Consider the following 7,598-nt stretch of genomic DNA (forward strand, 5'->3'; position numbering starts at 1 on the left):
ATATATAATATAATATAATATAATATAATATAATATAATATAATATAATATAATATAATATAATATAATAGAAAGAACGGAACTCATATTAAAGTTCTTTGATGCTTTGCAGTCCTCCCAGGCTTCACTTCGTGCTGTGAGCGACCCGAAATCTATGCTCAAAACTCAGCCGCATAAAGGCTATCAGAATCACCTGACCATTAGAAGATACAGGTTCTCAAATATCTTTGCTTGGGATAAATTTAATCGTGCGGAAATCGCACGCTTTTCACATGGAATTGGCAGGAATGAAACTCGGACGAGGAGAAGAGAGCGAAAGTCCACACGTTCATTATACTTCGGCGTTACTGAGGGGCGCGAACCGTCGCAGCACGGTAATTTCCAGTGTCTTCTCGACAGGTTCAAGTGCAATTGCCTTGCTTTATTGTGGATATTGCTTGTGAGGCACTGCGATCATTGCTCAAGTTCGGCCTCCGCCCTCAAAGGGGTATCTAAATGAGATTAGGTGGTGTGACCAAGGGTAAAGGATTTTGCAAGCGCATATAGACTAATGGCAGTCTATTAGGAGGCAGGACCTGTGCATTGCTGCTGTTATGGTTCCGGATCTACTCGAACCGGATAACCTGAAAATTTCACAGCAATCCGCCCTGCAGATAAAACATTTGCACCGGCACCCGCCTACTCATATGCAGCTATAGGCTGAAGAACAGCGGTTCAAGGCCTTCCTCGGAGCATCGCGCGCCAGCATCACGATGATGGTTAAACCATTCAACCATGTGCAATTAGCGATAACCCGGGTGCTTTTGTTCTTGGCTGAATAGTAGCATTTACATTGGTGGCGTTGTCTGGATGATTTCCACCCATGAAAATACATTAGGTTTAAGTATTGCCATCGCTAAATATTCCAAAACCAATATCCGCCAAGTTGCTTCTTTCAGTCAGCCCTTTTTGACTTCTGAGGCGCAAGACCTAGGTGGCGAGCATAGGACGTATTCCAGTGGTTTTGTCGTAGACGAAACGGCGGGTTACACCAACCCCCGGAACAAATCTGAAAGCAGCTTCGGACAAAACATTATGTGAAGTTTCCAAGGGATTAACTAATCGCCTAATTTTCGAGATGCCGGCGGTAATCGCTGCTGTTCTCAGTGGGAGAATTTCCAGCCAATAGCTATGAACGTAGACCAGGACCAAAATAGCGCTACGCACCACCTCCACCCACACTGCATTATTTATCTGAAGGCAAGACAAAGATTGAGTCAGCTGCATTCACAACCATGGGTTGGTCTTCACGGGTGACGTCGTTGCTTCGCCAGACGTTTAGCAGCATTTGAGGACCTGTCGATTATAGGAGTTCATCAGAGGCAAGTAGAAGTAGCCTGAAACAACAACCTCCATTCTTTTTGCCTCAAAATGCGTCCCATAGAAGTGCTTCGGTATGACTGCCTCTGAGTGCTTTGAAATTACATTACCTCCCGAAAATTAAGAGCACCTACTGGCTTTTGACAGTGAGTCGAGCCGTTGAAATTTGGGTCCTAATTCATCTTGCGGACTGGTGTGCGACCATAAACCGCGATATTATTCGACCTCTTGCTTCAAAACCTGACTTTGGTCGATAGCTTGTCAGACCGTGCTATCAATCACCGGGAGTGCGCGGCTTTCATCAATCGCGAAGAGGCCCTCCACTTGTTCCAAGTTATTTGTTGATAATGCAGTGTTCTGTGGTCCTTACCGGCTTGAATCAATGGGACATGACGGTGCGCCGACCCGTCCAATGCCGGCTGACAAACAATTGCTCACGACTTCATATCATAGAGCCAAAGTGGCCTGGCACTTCAGACGAACGTGGTGCACAGGAATCCTAACTTTAAGCCAGATAGATTAGAGGCAACCCGCGATCGGTCAGCCAAGCTAACTGCAAGCCTCATGGAATTTTCCAAAACATTTGACGGCAATCACTATGGACACATTTTTGTCCAAGCATATTTGCGTTAGGTTGTTTCATGGACTTGGCCGCAAGTACAGGAACCCTCTGGTTCAGTAATGTATTAATAGCGGAATCGCCGCTCCTTTTCCTGGTCCAAAGTATCACATGCCAACTGGCAGATCGGACCGTATGAGACAACACGAAGTCCGGTGTACTTTCACACAATTGAATGTGGCAGCTGATCCGTTCGCTGAGTTGGGCAGGTAGAATTCGCCACACGAACATAGACCCAGCGCTAGGCTACACTACGCACCCTAACAACGCATTGATAGCGCCACTCAGATTGGTCATGAAAACTTTACAATCGAATCGCCCGGCTCAGCGAACAACTTAGTGACCATCTATGACACATGGAATACCAACATGCTCCTCTATAGCGAACATTCGAAGACGTCTTGACTTTCCACTGCCGTGTTTACTTGTGGCCTCCATTAAGCAGCTGGTTTAGTGGACCTCGAAGGATAACAGCGGGATGGAACGGGCTGTGGTTGCTGACGAGTCGCTGTTACTTTTAAATGGATATTTCGTGCGTAGGTGCTGACGCGCCCCTAACAGTATCGCTATTCTCCGCATTTGGTCTATGGCCACATTCGTCAGTGACAAAACCGTGATAAGTTATCGAACGCAACGAATAAGACCCAAAGATGCAACTCGTTGAAGCTTGAAATTAGGGTGACAGGATATTTCAAATGAGCAATGAAACCTGAGAAGTGCTTGAACATCGTACCCATGATTATATGGGCTGTCGTCGTCTTCATATTAAACAATGCTAAGGCACATGAAACCAGACTGCCGTGCGCATCTTTTGGTCACTGGCCTCCTTCCCCACTTAAACATGCAGGTAATTCTGCATAATCAGCCTCCTCGGATTACTTACCTTTTCAGTTTCGTGAACGACTCAACCGGTGGAGACGTAGGTTACGGACGCGTATCCAAAGCAACGATGCGACCGACAGAAAATTGAACGCAACTTCCTGAGGCTGTTATTCTACAAAGTATCAAACTGTGCAACTTTCGTGGAGCGGACGGTTTGTTTGAGAACACCAGCCCCCTTTAGCCGGTCCATTTCTGGTCAACAATAAGAAAGGCTGCAAGCTGTACTTGCCGTTTCGACCCGAGAGTATGCGGAGTAGGAGCTGCATGATTTGCGCTTTCGCGCTTTCGTGCTCGTTTATTGGCAGGCATTGGCGCACGTGTTGGTAAGGCCCTTTTGAGAAAGATCCTTTGACAGTGCGCCTGCGCAGGGGCGACTTGGGATGCTACAAGCGCCTTCGAATAGAGACAAGAGGCAACTACGATCACTTTGTTTTGGTATGAAATTCAAACGAACCGGGGGTGTGCCCTGATTATCACTATTTTCTTTAACCAAGCGTACTGCATTAGGTCGACTCAGGCTTTACCTGGTACTTTGGGATGTCGCAACGCACTGTCTAGACGTAACAGATCCCAAACTTCCTAACGAAGCAGGTTGTGTAAGCTCTCAGGGACCTGCTGAGCAGTGTGGTATGACTAGATTGAGTAAGCCTTTCCGGCTTATTCAACACGTCTATCGAATTCTACCCTAAAAGATTGATCTCGGGATAATAGTTCACACATGGCCTGGGCCATGTAGACGTTAGAGCCCATGAATATATCCACCTAGCCGGTCAGTTTCGGCTTAAACACAGAATCACTGTGGGTTTCACGTGAGGTTCGTCCGACAAATTCCATGTTCATTCGCTGAAATGGACGGAATAAGCACACAAACAAACCCCTCCAACAAACCCGGCTCTTGTTATTATTCATCGTAAGAAATTATGTTCACCATTCGAAATCTACTCTGTAAGTAGCCAACCGCGAGTTGAACCGGGACTTATGAAGTGCCCGGCGACGTGGCGGTGGTTGCGGTGTCAGAGATCTACGCGAATACTCTTTGACGCCACAACGACGGTACTGACAACAAACAGGGAAGCACTACACATCGCAGTGCCATCAAATTTTTCTATTTTCGACACGGCCCGTCCCCCGACTCTCCTGAGACGGACGAAGTGGTTGTTGGCGGCCTGTTGGAAGCGGCAGGCAGCTGACGGATCACGGTGGTTTCGAGCTTCAAACTAATGTGTTCGCGATGGGTGGTGAGATTCTGCATGCTTTTACAGGCATCCTGTTGAGTTCGGAGGTAGGTGGGTTCTAAGGTCGGCAGCTTGTGGAAATTAAACGCTGGATAGCGCCGGTCTCCATTTGGCATCTTCCTCAACCCAAACTTGTCCTTCTCACTGCACCATGAGAAATCGGCCCAAAATGCATTCGCCGTTCTGCGGATGATCTGACGCACCTTCTTCCATATTACTCACACTGACTCCGAACACTCTACGGGGCCCACGTCAGACCGCTCCTGGAATACACCTACCAAGTTGTCCACCCAGGACGCACGAAAGGCGTCACGTCATTGAACGTGTCTAGGGAGCCGCTACGAGAATGGTTGCCGGCCCCAAAATCCGTGGACTATGAAACGTGTCTCACGATGCTTGATCTCTCTCCTCTGGAGTACCATCGCCTCTGAGGGGACCTGATACTTACTTATGCCCTGTTTGAACAAAGTTTGGCAAAAGGGTTTTTTACCGTTGACCCAGCAAACACACGGCAGAGACATAGTACGAAAATTCTCAAGATCAGAGCGCACATATTCATTAGACAAGATTTTTTCGCATTCCGTTTAGTAGGTGCGTGGAATGACCTTCCCATGACGGTTGTTCACGCCCCTTCTAGAACCCATTTTAAAGCACTATTAGACATTCATTTATGCGAATCCTCGCGCTGAGAGCATAAAGAGCAGTGCTACACCTTTTTTCACCTATGCATTTCAGGTGAACGACAGCCAGTGACCGAGAAGAACAAAACCGATCCGTGAGACCTGGGCAAAAGCGTCGATCCTGTGTATCAATCCGCGAATCCGTGAATCCGTGACACAGAAGTGGAGCATATGAATTGGTTCTCATCACCGAGCTGAGTTTGAGACGGTAGTTTTAGATGACATCGCGACTCTCAATCCGCCGATTGTAATATCGATGACGTCTCAGATCATCCCAGTCCTTGGTGTGATTCGCTTTAGTTGGCGTTTCCAGCAGCAGCAAGAGAACGCAGAGTGTATTTAACATCCTAAAACGGGTCAAAAACCCATGTTCAGTGTGTCGAACTGAAAATGCCCTCGATAACAGCACCGTGGAAATTAGGTCGCCTTCGGATCGCAGCACTTCCGGCTGCATTTGGCCGATAGTGAAAGGCGATTGACTCTTGGTTCATAATTTCGACGAATCCGTACTCGGCCGTTATTCCTACCAATCACGCGTGAGCCGCGGTTTCTGGGCGCAGCAACATCTAATTTGAGCGGTACGGCGCTTCTGATGTTGGGCTCCATCTGATCCGTTTATCGTAATTATCATGAACAGCATGTCAGTTTTCTAACGTTAATGTCGCTCTTCCAAAAACCTGCTTCATCGGATTGACGTTTCACCAGCTGTCCGTTTTTGGCTGTGGGAAACTAACTTCACGCGCTGTTTGTTATGAGTCAACATGCATTCGTCGGGTAATCCCAAGAAGTTCACCAACATTAGGGGCTTCGCTCATATTTGGAGGATATGAAAAACAATAGTCTTTAGTGGTCGTAGGTTAGGGGTTTCGGAAGCCGCTAGCTCTTTTGAGGAGCATCTTCGCCAGGTTGGCGTTGCATATAGTTTTGTTCTAAATCCAGGCTTCTTTTGGTTCTCGTGATTTTAACATGACTTTAGGAGTTTTCTAAGCGCAGACTGCTTACCATCTTCCAAGATCACTCGACTGCTAACCCCATCGTGTGTGGTTTGCACTGCACTGCCACTTACCGGTTGCGAGTGTCTATCACTGCGTGCGACTCCTTCTGGAACGCCTGTGTGAGCTTCCACCATGAGCGCGTCCGCTGCTGCTTCTCGTTGCGCTTTTCATGTCTACACCAAACGCACACCTGCAAGAACCGGCCCCTCTAATATCTACCGGATGTTAACGGCCACTGGGATTCACGGATTGATACACAGGATCGAGGCTTCTACCCAAGTTTCCCGGGTCGGTTTTGTTCTTGTCGCTCAGTGGCCGTTGTTCACCTGAAAGGCACTATTGAAAAAAGGTGTAGCACTGCTCTTTATATTATCAGCGCGAAAGGTGGACTGTGAAACGGAAGCCTCCATCAGTTTTTGAAGTCCATATCTGTACTCGAGTGTCATCGTGATCTTGGACCTGAAGCCTTCCACCTGTTCTGTTCAAGAATGGCGATGAATTCCTCAGTCAATGTCTGTGTAACCTGTTTGTATCCATATGGGTGTAGATCGTCCCAGACAACTACATAATGGTTCAGCTGTAGCACCTTATCGGTGCCTAACTGCCATGCCAACCAAAGGTTGCACGAGGGTCGGGATACTGCCAGGTTGTCCAAGCCTAGGCAGGCGACGTCGTGAGGCAGAGGTCGGGTTCGAACCACAGACCTTCCGGTCAGTAAATTCGCGCTGTAACCACTTGGGCCATCTCGCCCCCAGACAACTGTGGTGAATCGATGATAGTGCCCATCTCCAGAAAGGGTACTCGCAGTGAATGCAGTTACCACGTAGGTGTCAGTTTGACTTCCGTTGCAATGGGGCTCCTGGCGTCATTGACTCTCCATCAGGGGCGAAATGGCCAAGTGGTTAGAGCACAAATCTACTAACCTGAAGGTCCGTGGTTCGAATCCGACCTCCGCCACTCGACTTCCCGTGTCTAGGCTTGGGCAACCCGGCAGTATCCCAGCCCCCGTGCTTCCTTCGGGTGGCATGGCAGCTAGGCAGCGGAAGGGTGCTACAGCCGAACGCTTTCTTTCTGACTCTCCATTGACTCACGGTGGCATGCAAACCTTTGATCCGTGAGTGTCAAGAAGGATTTCGACTGAATAGGGGCTGCACCGACCACATCTTCACACTCCGTCAGGTATTAGATCGATTCCATATATACTGGTGTTATTTGATTTCAAGGGTGCGTTTGATTCTGTTGATAGGTCAGTGCTTTTGACCACAATCGCTTTACAGTATATGTGAACACACCCATATCCCCATATTTATATACTTCTGGGCGTATGAGGACGTAGGGTGAACTCCCCGTAAGCTTCCTTGCAAAAATTTGTGTTTTGTTTTTCTCTGTTGCTCTGTTCTTGTCCAACTTCACTGTCAATCAAACTGGAGCGAAAACTGAAAGACCTTCAAAACTTCGGTGTTCAGGTCGTTGAGTGTGGAGTACACAAACTACATCTTCCTTATCTTTGAAGACGAAGGCGGAACACAAATCCTGTTGAATAAACTGACCACTATCATACCATACTTCGGTATGCGTCTTGAACCCTTAAAGTGCAAATTCATGCTTCAGAACGTGCGGTCTCCGAACATGCCCTTCACAATTCAAGGAAAGGTACTGGGGTTTTTGGAGTATTTCACATGAATCTGTGGATATATTTTCTCTGACGGAAGTGCGTCTGATTAAGTCAATGGATGTTCCTCCAAGACTCGAATCACGTTTGCTAATTTGTCTCACTTGTTGCATCAAAAAGACATGTTACTGGGTCTCAAGCGTTTTCTGTTCAGAC

The sequence above is a fragment of the Opisthorchis viverrini genome (assembly GCF_000715545.1).
Source record: "Opisthorchis viverrini unplaced genomic scaffold opera_v5_201, whole genome shotgun sequence".
Lineage (NCBI taxonomy): Eukaryota > Metazoa > Platyhelminthes > Trematoda > Opisthorchiida > Opisthorchiidae > Opisthorchis > Opisthorchis viverrini.